Source organism: Phalacrocorax aristotelis, chromosome 2 (genome assembly GCF_949628215.1).
Source record: "Phalacrocorax aristotelis chromosome 2, bGulAri2.1, whole genome shotgun sequence".
Classification (NCBI taxonomy): domain Eukaryota; kingdom Metazoa; phylum Chordata; class Aves; order Suliformes; family Phalacrocoracidae; genus Phalacrocorax; species Phalacrocorax aristotelis.
In genome coordinates this window covers 6342121-6353629 of record NC_134277.1, presented here as the reverse complement: position 1 = coordinate 6353629, position 11509 = coordinate 6342121, and the positions used below count along the sequence as shown (strand labels likewise).

General features: G+C 48.3%; 1 long non-coding RNA gene across 5 annotated transcripts in view; it reads left to right on the top strand.

The window, feature by feature from the left end:
* LOC142052357 (uncharacterized) overlaps positions 1 to 11509 on the top strand; it is a 16351-nt gene extending 4842 nt beyond the window's left edge. For 3 of the 5 annotated variants that reach the window (XR_012658808.1, XR_012658810.1, XR_012658807.1), the window contains exon 3: positions 422 to 1399. This is a non-coding gene — a long non-coding RNA (uncharacterized LOC142052357). The other 2 variants (XR_012658806.1, XR_012658809.1) reach the window with 2 other exon arrangements.

Here is an 11509-nt window from a genome sequence, read left to right as displayed (position 1 = left end):
GATGGAGTCTCGTGAAGGGCAGAAATTATTTAGCGATTCAGTCAGGGGATGAACAGTTCTGACCCTGAACTGCCCATACTTGTGTGTGTGTGAAAGAGAAGGGGGGTTTGGAACAAAACTTTCTGGCTCTTCTTTTTGAAGCAGCATTTTTTTTTAATTTTAAAATCCTCCTAAAAGCCCTACTACATAAGTAAGTGGAAGCTTACACGGAAGGATTAATAGCCCTCAACCAGTATCACTTTTCCTGTGTAGGTTGAAAGAAATATCTCAGTTTGACTCAACATGTATCTTGTTGTTCCATCTCCGAGCCTCCTTCCTCCAACAAATGAATTCAAGAGAGAGAGAAAGAAAAATAAATAAAAATCTGTTTAACCTGTGCCAGGTTGGTTTGGTTTTTAACACAGCTTTTTCACCTCTCGAGGAACATCCTCCTCTCCCCACGCAGCCGGAGCGGCACACAGCCCCTGCGCCCAGGAAAGCCCTCACTCCTTTGGCAAAGGCAGCTGGCAGCACTGGCCCGGAGCTGGTTTCCCTGGCCGGGCGCCATGCGAGTGCTGCTCCGGCGGGAGGAAATTCCCTGCTGACCGGCCATGGTGGTGATAAGTGGTCTGGCAGAGAGCAGCAGCCGCAGACCAAGCACAGGGAGCGGGGAACCCAGCGGGAAAGGACCGGAGGAGGATGCTGCGTGATACCCAGGGCAGCGAGATAAGAGGGTGAGCCAGCCAGGCTCTGGGTGTCAAGCTCCTTGCTGCCTGTTTTGTGCTTGCCCTGCAGCAGGAGAAGCGCTTTCCCTGGGGTTGAAAGCTTCCTGGTGCTTAGGGATGGATAAATCATGAGTATCTGGGCTTGGTGACAGGAATTTTTTTCCGAGTTTTGCATGTACATCCCCAGCGCGGTTCTGAAAGGGCTCATCAGCTGTATCTGGCTGTGGATGCATTGCTGGGTACTGTGGCAGCCCGTCTGAGAATGAAGGTACAGGGACATGGGAAAAGAAACCACCACTGAACCAACCCCGCTTGAGCAATTGCATGTCCAGCATCACCCCCCACCGGCCCCATGGCCCCGACTTGTCCTGTTTTGCGTTCAGATAAAACGAACGCTTAGCTTTTATAATGCTTTATGCAATCGCAGTGAACTGCCACGGCTGCTCACGGGCTGCCTCTCTTGGTGTCAGGGCTCCTTCCCACCCCATGCATCTGAAACACAAGTTGAACAAGGAACTTGAGTTGATCTCAAGTTGAGTTGTTTGGGTTGTTTTCCCTTGGAAGATGGCCATAAAAGTGGCAAATCAAAGACTTTGCTTCAGCCGCGCTCTGGTCTGTTCACCTACACTGGGAGCTGTGGGAGGGATGCGGCCATGCTTTATTTCATTTAAGGCCAATGCCTTGAATGCTATGGATCTGACTGTCTTCCAGCCTTGGGTGAGAGAGTCTGGCCATGAAGATGTGAGAGAAGGTTTCCTGTGGTTTCCTCGTTGATGTGATACCAGCACAACTCCATCAGCTTCTGCGAAGCTGCTCCTGATTTAAGCTGATGCTGGAAGACAGTCAGCTCTACAGCATTTAAGGCCCTATATGCTGTACTGTTAGATACCCGCTGGGCAGTTATTTATGCATTTACTGAAACTTGCTTTCTTCATGCATTTCATTATGCTGTCAGTCCTTGACAGAGATAGGGACATCAACATCATAATACAGTGCTCTCCTAAATGTACAGGCACCCTGTACTTTTGAGAGACATGGAGAATATGCCCTGTTTGCTGAGGAGCGCTGATACAAGTGTTAGATTCCCAACAAACAAGCGAAAATCATCAACCTGAGCAAGTAAGTGTTAAAATGCAGGCATGAAATGGGAATTGTGTAAGTGCCGTGTAGTTTCCCCCACTTACTAGCAGTGGTTAGCAGCAAGGAAAATATGTATGACAAAAAACCCATGTTATCCAGGCAGCCGAATTCAAGTGAGGCAACTGCGTCCTCAATTAAACCAGCTAATAGTTAACTTCGGTGCCAGCAGAAACCCTCGCAACCAGGCTTTGGAGGTGGGAGATACACGGGTGCTGTGTTTTTTGCTCCTTGACATTTCATAAGTCTTCTGTCTTAGCACTGAAACATCTTAAGTGATGGGACTGTTGCAATTTCTCTTTCAAGGGTATCGTTCTCGCACAATAATTAAATCCCTGGCTTTCAAGCATAATTGCCGATGATAGTGCCTCCTAAGTTGCTCTTTATGCTTGACCATTCTGTCTCCTGGCAGAAAGGGCTTCCGGGAAAATAAAGAAGCCAGGGAAGAGCTGCAAGTGGCAGCAAAGGCAAGAAGCAGCAATACAAACTCCATCCCTCCCCCCGAGTAGGGACAACAACCGTCCCTAAACACCGAGGGGGCCCAAAATACATCGCAGTCCTGGATACCTAACAGGCCCTGAAGGAAATGGTAACTTACAGCACAGCTCCATCATTACCAGGCTCATTGGAAAATGGTCATTTTTCAGTGCTAGGACCTGTCTCCTGCTCCAGGTTGGTAATTGGTGGTGTTGGCGGTGAGCCAGGCAGCGCTCGCAGCTCTGTCTTGAGAGGACAAAAACCTCCATTACTTTACGCTCTCTAATTCTCCCAAGGTGTGCTGCTGTCTATCAATAGAGTCGCCATGAGGTAATAGAAATTACAAACCTCCCCAGACTTATTTGTCTGAAAGCGTTTCTTGTAAAAATAATTATGTGAGTCTCCGGAACCGTGCTACATGAGAATGGCAGAAGAGAAAGTTTGCAAATGAAAATGCAACAAAAGGCTCTTTATCGTAAACTACAAGGGAGACTGGGTGAGAGGGTTATTTCCCTTCCGTTGGGTTGGCTGGTGGCAGCTTTTAGAGGGAAAAAAGCAATTTTTGTTGTCTGTTTGTCACTGTGCAGTGAAGCTGCTCTAGACCCAGATGTGGGTAGGGCGATGGGTTTGGCCAGGCCCTGCGCGGGGTTAGTTCCCTACCCTTGCCACGGTCTCTCCCTGCGACCTCTGGGAAGCCACTGCCCTGTCACTTTGGTGGCTCACGGTGGGGACGTCACACCTCCAGTCTTGCTTTGCAAGTCCACGGGCTGGGGAAGGGGCTTTGCCTGCAGGCCCCCGCCAGCCCCTGCCCTCCTCACAAGAAGCATCCTAAAGCCTTCGTCGCACCCTGTTCTTAACCAACAAAACACCATCCAGAGCAAACATATTTGCAGGGATGTGACAGATGAGCTCTGGAGGAAATACCTGAGCTGTCTGAAAAAGTTACTGCCCCCCTGCCTCTAGCAAAGGACGATGAGTTCAGACTCCCGGCATCTCAGCACGAATCTATTTTGATGCAAAGTTTGAGCAAATGGGCTGGACTGTGTGAATGGGAACATCTGGGGCACCTCAGAGCTGCCCCCACCACTGCCTCCGGTGCAGGAGGGGGCTGGAGGCTCCTGGAGGGCTGCGGTGGCTCCTTAAGCCTCTGCAAGTGCTCATTTCAGAGCAGAGAAGCCAGGATCAAAAGCTATTGAAAATAACAATATGGCTAAAGCTTAATTTTTGCCTCTTAGGAAGGTTTTTGCAAGCCCACAATGCGGAGCGGGGGCATAGGTTCCCCTGGGCATCTTTTATGATACTGGAGCTAGATTGAAACAGCAGTAAAATACATGCAGAAATTATACATATACACAAATAGATGCATGTGCACCTCTATATATTTAACTCAATAGAATGAAAAAATGCTGCTCGCATGTCACCAAGAGCTGAAGCAGCCTTTGGTTGCTGCAGCGGCCATGGGTGACACTTCAGTGCTTTCTTCTCGGTGCCAGAGCTCCAGTTCATGGCACTTGTTTAAAAATGGAAGCTACCTAAAGGGCATCGGGTCTCCATTTGTGTGCTGGTTTTATCTGTGAGCTGTCGCTATCCTTCTGACACTTGTATGTTGCCCAGAGCCACTGGGTTTTAGCGTCAGATCCTGGCGGTGTGGAAGATTTGCTCTGAAAATGTGCGTGGAATTACGTACAGGGAGTTAATTATTATTTGTCTTTGCTGGTGCTTTATGGGCTTGGTGACAGGTCACGGTCCTGAAGTGCTTGTGATCAACATTGGGGCTTTCGAGCCAAATTCACATCTGCTGTAAAGCTGTTTAACTCCCAGCAAGGCCACTGACATAGCTGCCACGTCCGAGGGGCTCGGTGCTCCCCCAGTGTGACTGTGCCACCCTCATTGCTCTCTGGGGAGCAGGACCTGGCTCTTACCCCCAGTTTTATGAGTGGAAAGCCGAGGCCCCATGCTGGGGCCATCCTTTTGGAGCAGGATGAGCACAGGCACAATTTTTTGAGGCTGAACCCAATGCCACCTATCGCCAAGCTCCTCTGACATCAGTGCAGTGGGTGAGCTCCAAAAGCAGGGACTCTGAATTACCCCATGCAGGAGCTTAGGTATTTCTACAGGAATCCTAAACCCTCACTGCAGGCACCTATTCAACACATGTAGTTATGCAGGGCAAGCGCTGCCCCACAAGGTAGAAGCTGCATGGAAATAATACCACGTCATAGTTTATGGCAAAATATTGATCCTTTGGTAATTTCACTTCTAGCCAAAACAGGTGACCTTTAAAACCAGTAGGCCTGACCCCAGAGGACCCAGGAGCATCCACCTCTCCTACTATTTGCAATGAGTGACCCACCCGGACTTTTCCTCTTTGCCTTCCTTGCAGATGCTGGCACCCCAATGCACTGCGCTTATCTCAAAATGCTTTTGAGCTCTGGCTCCTGTTCATGGAGCAGCCGGCTGCCGTGCTTTGAAAGGTTACAGAGCCCTCAGCGACCTGCTGTGCAGGTCTGTGGGAGGTGATTCCTGATGCAGAGTCAGCACGGGCTGCGGCTGTGCCCCCACTGTCTCAGCACCCTTCCGACCTCATGTGGGGTGCAAAGGGCAGATTGGGGTGCAGGCAGATCTCCTGCCTTGCTGGGGGCTGCTCTGTCAGCGCCATTACACTCCTCACTATAAATAAATAAAAAAAAGGGATATTTTAATGAACCTCTATCATTGAGGGGTGGCAAACAGCATGGCGGTGGTGGCAGTGTGAATCAGGTCTGGTCCAGGGTGCAGTGGTGTGCTGATCTGGCCTCACGTCCCTGCATGCCCTGCGTCAACCTGCTGCCCAGCCAAAAGCAAAAGCCCCACGAGGTCTCCTGCACCACTGGCAGCTGTGCCATGAGATGCAGCTGTGTCCCAAAACCACATTACCCCACATGTGTTAGCCCAGTAGGTGGCTTGCAGCACTGGCCAATTGCAAGAGAAATCTTGCTTTTCTGGGACGCTCGCCATCAGAAGTGCACGTCTCCTAAAGGGTCCAGTACTAACGGTCCTGGACGACAAAACCTTCTGACTCGCACGGCACCCCATTAACTGTGCAAAGGCGTTAGGGTCCCAGTCAGCCCCACAAAGTAACCCGTCCCCAATGTGGCAGGGAGGGTGATTTGGGCTTTGATGTATTGCGCCCCATCTGACGGTTATTTTCCCCCACCATCCCGTAGGATGGGGGTAAAACTGAGGAGCTGTATTTATGCTTGTGCCCCTTTACTCACAAATTTCCCCAAAGGCTAAAAATGAAAATGTAAGACATAACTTACAGGTACACTTAATAATATAATGTACACACGGTGGTGATGTCTGTGGGTGGTGGAAAGCTCTGTAAGGCAACAGGATAAATGATTGACACCCCATTTAACAAGAGACAGAGAGAGAGAAAGGGAGATGAACAGTCCTGCTGGGGCCAAAATGTCCACAAACTCATAGGAAATAAGAGCATCTTGGCCAGGCCCAGCTTAAACACAACCATGCTGCAATTCAGAGAGGATTCAGGAAAGGCAATAAACCTGGGCGCTTTTGGTTTCCATTCTGGTTTTTGAGCTCCTAAACATTTGCACGTGCAAGCTTTTCTCCTCAATTGTGGCAGCTGCAAAAATGAGTTCTCTCCTCCAAACGAAAGCCAAGATTACCATGTAATGACTTGACCCCAGGAGACAGGCTTCTAAGAAAAGTACCAAAAATGTGGCAGTTCCCCTGCATCGGCAATACACACATGCGTGTCCAGACATGGGATTTAGAGGAAGGCCTTGGTAAGCCGGCATTTGTTACACTCAGTCTGGAGGGCAATGAAAAGAGGAGGCTTTTTGTTTCAAAAAACACCATTTATTTTCATTTCAAAGTTAATCTACTCGAAACAACAGAAAGAAAAAGATGACAAGAATAGTATAAAAAAGGAGGTTGAGTTTAATTCAAAGTGTCAATGTTGCAGGAGGCCTGAAACAGCTTTTTAGGACTCAGCTTCTCCCCACACGAGTGACTTTCTGATCATCCATTGACCTGAGGAATCTCTTCCCTGCCCAGCTCTGCCCACAGTGCAGTCGAGGTTGTATCACGCACACTGGAGAGCATCATAGCTCTAACTCCACAGAAAAACACTGCAGGGGAGAAACAGTTCCTGAAGTCAACCATTATAATTTACTAACAGGTTTATTAAAATCTTATTAGAGGATTATTTTTTAAAGTCTGTTTTACACAGCCGTTGCCCTTCTGCTGCCGTCTAATCCTGGAAAATCTTGGTGAATGAGTCATTTGCACTTACTATCTATTACACCCTCTTATTATAAGCCCCAGTGTGTTTACGTTTGCTTCAAATAGTATCAATAGAGCCATAATAGTGCCATAAAATCTCATACACCTCCCCTTTTGGAGGCTCTTTTGCTGTTGGAAGAGGGGCGTCTCAGTGAGGTTTCATGGGGTGACTCTGGTGCATAGGGGGACTCAGGGACCGTTTTGCCTGAAAATAGCCCGTAACTTCATTTCCCCTAGTGCTGATTCTTTTGAAGAGGCTCTTAATGCATGTCATTTGGGTTTGGTAGGTCAGAGACACGTCCCTGACGGTACTTGCAAAGGACATTCCTGCTTCCTAAAGGCAAACTCAAGCACCAACTACTGCTATCCATGTGCTTGCATGTCATGACAAGGAGGACATCTGGCAACAGTGCATCAGGGCCACCTTGTTTGTTTGCTTGTTTTTGGTAGCTGAAGGCTGTTGAGTATTAAATGTGACTCCAAGGCCTAGGACCCTTGTATCTCTGCCTTGTTTGGCTTCAGGACACGACGTTCCTACTTCCATGCAACCATTAAAAAGAGGGTGAAGGAGAACCTGATACAAGGGCATCAGTTGCTGGAGCAGTGTTGGGTAGCAGGAGGTGCAAACACAGTGATATAATAGAAAAAAGCATATTGGTAGGTGCAGAGTGTGGTTTGGTCACAGCTTTCATTCCCAGCAGAACCCTCTCCCTTTATGAGTTGATGAGTTTCACTACTGCTTTGGTGATGCAGCCACTGCACCACGTTCAAAGCCCCAGGCACACAGCAAACATTTCCCTTAGCCCATCCTCCTCCTCCTCTTACCCACCGGGGGGACTGGTAGGGGACAGGGACATGTGAGGAAGCTGCCCTGTCTCCACATAGGCTCTCCCTGGTTGTGCAAGCCATGTTCTCTTGGCATCCTGGAGTGACCCTTTCCTCTGGGACAGTTTGCCAGGATCCAAAGGAAGAGATTTGCTCTAAATGTAACTACAGGAGGGGGGGGGGAAATACATATTCAAGGTTTAAAATTGCACTTGCTGCAGGGGATGTTTGCATTGGCAGAATTGCCAGAACTGGCACAAATGATTCAAAACATTTTGTTAAACGAAATTGTCAGATGATGTCAGAGCTCAGGCTGCTTTAGCAAAACCAAAGAAGAAGGAAGGTCGAAACGAAAAAGAAGAAAAAAAAAATTACACCATTTGACGGGGGGGATTAGGAGCTTAAAATTATATTTATAGGCTATCCAAATATTTGAAAGCTTGGAAATTCATGGTTTCAGTGCTTTAGCTTAGCTCTAGGGTCCTGCCAGCCTCTTAGTGTAAGTCACGCAACGCAGCCAGCTGGGCTGGACTCACTAAACTCGCAAAGCCTATTTTCTGTTATCCAGCCCTGACTCCCATTTCCCGCAGGCTGACAAACAAATCCCACTGCCTGTGTGTGCCTCAGTTTCCCCCATCTGTCAAATAAAGGCAATTCTGTCCCCTACCATGAAGCGCTTTGAGATTTGTCACCAAGAGCCAGGGAGCATTTTGGTCTCTCTCCTGCGGTTCAGCACGATCCTGACAAAACAGCAGACTGATCATTCAAGGATCGACAGCAGCTCCTTGCGTAACCTCTTTGTACACCACCCGTTTCCATCGGATGCGGAAAACCCATGGTTGAGGACAAGGCTGTTGAGATGCTGTGTTCTTTCATCCCTGTTGCACCTGACTGTTTCTCCAGGGCCGTGCAATATAACCACGTCTGTGTCACGGCTCTACTAACCCACTTCATCTTTATTGATTAGTAGGTCATAATCCTCTTCTAGTGAAAACATAACCATGCCCATGGCTAGAGGATTCAGATATCACCGATGGGAAGATTACAACCTCTTAGTCTGAACGTGGAGAGTGAGACAGACTGTCAGAACAAGAGCACTTGTTAAGAGGAAAATCAATGGTAAACTATTTGGGGAGGAAAAAAAAATCCCAACTACCACAAACGCATTAAACACAGGCTTCAGTCTCCAACTCTGTATAAGCCCAAATTAAATGCGACCATAATAAACTGTTTACTTTCCTTGGGTTTACCCAGTAGAAAGGAGATTCCAATTTGCTGTAACGCCTGTGACAGGACAAGTGTTGGGTCTAGTTTGTGGTAATATGGCTGCTGTTATTAAGTTTTGCTAGAAAATACTTCAATACTTTCCCCTCCTTTCTTTGGGAAAGTACAACAGCTAATTGTAAAACGCTAGTCAGTGCTGTAGCCTCGATTAGTTACATCCATGCTGAGGAGTCGTGGGGGCTCATAAGGGTTTGTGAGATGGGGAGTTGGGGGGTCCTGCCCTTTCTCTTCCCTTCCTTACCCCTGTTTTACCTTGCTAAAATGCTATGCTGGGACTGAAGCAACTTTCATGCAAATCTTAGTCACATCCTTCAGCCTAATGCCTTCTTGATGCCCCAGGCAGTGCTTTCCTTCTGTCCTTCACTATTTGTAAGCTTCCCCCCTGCAACAGGGACTGCTTGTTATTGCATAAACATCCAGCCTTGAGCATCAGGGAGGGATTGAAATCCTGTGCTCTGCAGGCAGCCCATGATGTACAGAGTACTCGTTTCACCCCTGTTTTTAAGGCAATGATGCTGCTGTGAGTTTCTGAGCAAGGGTGCATTTAAGCACGGGTGACCCTGCAGCTCTGCTCCCTCTCTGGAGCCAGGCTCGCTGTAACCAGCCACTTTTACCAGTCACCAGAGAGACACAGAGTTAACAATAAATAATGAAAAAGAACTAGATTTCCTTTGTTATGCAGCTCATTGAATGAGGTTTCCCACATCTGTAGAACTCACCACATCTTTTATGAGATTTGACTGTCAGCAAGATGTTATGAATCCCAGATGTTAAAATACAGATTTATTTATAACTCAGAGCTTATAATAGAGCACTCAAAAAGATTATATCCAGCCCCCCTCCTCAAAAGATCTTCCTGAAATAAAAGTCTTAGCTTTTATTATTTTTTAATTATTCTTGCTACGTGATTTATATTTGTTATTACCCCTTTAAACGCCCTTTAACTACCGTGGCTTTAGGACTGGTGTGCTTTGGGCTTTAAGGAGCACTGGACAAGGAGAGCTGAGCACTGACTGTCCCATCCCGACAGAGATTGCTGCTGTTCGGAGGCTGGAGGGCAAAGGGGGGGAGAGGGGGAAATTCATCCTCAAGAGTTCCTTGGCAAAGCTGTCAGCCGAAGGCACAGCCAGCTCCAGGCACCTGTGAAACTTGGAGCTGGAGGTGTTCAGTATCTATTGCAGCCCCGAGGAAATGCTCTGGTCAATAAAAAAGTGGTTCCTCACAGCTGGTGACCATTACGCTGAACACAGCGTTGGACATGCTGCAGCTGCTATTCTGCCGGAAGATGGAAATGTTTTTGGAACTGTGTTTGGAGCATTTGTTCCATTAATGCTTTCTCCCTCCCTCCTCCTGCCCCTTATTTTTCAAACTGCTGCAAGAAAAAACCTGCAAGTGAAAGAGGAGGGGGCCCTTCATGGGCAAAGGCTACCTTGAGGGTTGGGGTGCAAATATGCCTCTGAATTAATACTCCAGCAACACCTCCGGGTCCCAAAAGAAGCTTGCAGCGCTTGGAGCTGTGCACTTGCACGCAACAAGAGACACGCTCCGTCTCACAACTGTCCCACACTGTAAACAAAGAGGACAGGTCTGAAGGGAAGTATAAAGAGTCTCGTTTTGCAGATGAGGAACAGAAAGTCAGTGATTTTACTCCAGTTCACACAAGAACCTGGCAGCAGCCTCAAGAATCATGAGACAAGTGCTTGAGGCAGTGGTGGCTGAGAGCAGCCCTCCTTCCTGTCCCTCTGCAATGGCTCTCCCTGCTCCCTGCCACAGCAGCCTAAGCTGTGGACCTCGTCCAGACTTGGGAAACCCTGTCTCTCTTCCCCTCCCTTTCTTTTTTCAAGCTAGATCATCTCTCGGGTCCGCGTAGGAGAATGGCTTCCGTGCAGATCGCAGAGAGCATCTGGCCAAGTGTGACCATGCCACTAACCCCTTGGATGCCGTCACCACAGCTCTTAAAGATGAACCCCCCCACCCATACTGCAAAGCTGCAAGCCTGCAAAGGTTCTCCGGCTCCTAGACCATGTCAAGCCCCTTCCAGCTCTCATGCGATGGTCTCGAGCCAGGTTAGTACATTGGATCCCAAGCTCCGGTCGCCAGGGCCAGCAGGACACATGGGAAGTGCGCAGCCCACCAGCCCTGATGAGCTTAACTTTGCTCTTGTGCTTCACCAGGTCCATGTTGCACTAGAGAGGTGGTGGCTTTCTGCAGCCTTCCCTCTGGGACTGAGCAGTTTGGTATTTTAAAGGCAAAGCAGAAATGAGGATGCCCTGAAATCGTACTTCAAGGTGGGCCTCCCACACCCTGAGATTTGCAGAGCTGGAAACCTGAACCTTATCTCCATCACACCAGCGACGAACTGACGGAAAGCCAGGAAATTGGCTGTCTGTGCTGACACTACACAAATCTCATGGCGCTGCGAGGAGGAACAGCCAGTGGGTAACAGGGAAAGACTACCTGGGCTTGGCATTTCCTGGCTGCTGGGAGATGGTGTGGAGAGGACCAGAGCTCTGGTGTAAATCAGCAGAGCTCCTCTGGTGCCTGAAGAGAAAAATCTTTGGAGGCGGTTTATGGGACGCTCACCAGCTTGTAAATATTTTTTGGCGTATCAATTTGTGTGTCATGAGATTTAAAACCTTCATCACCCTAACGTTTTCCATCCCACAGAGAACTCTGATCTGAATATGATATGCGCTTGAGAAAGTTTGCCAGTAGTGTGGTGTTACAAGACTTGTGAAATGCCTCGCTTAACCACAATATTATGCGTTTTCCAAGCCACATACCTATCTATT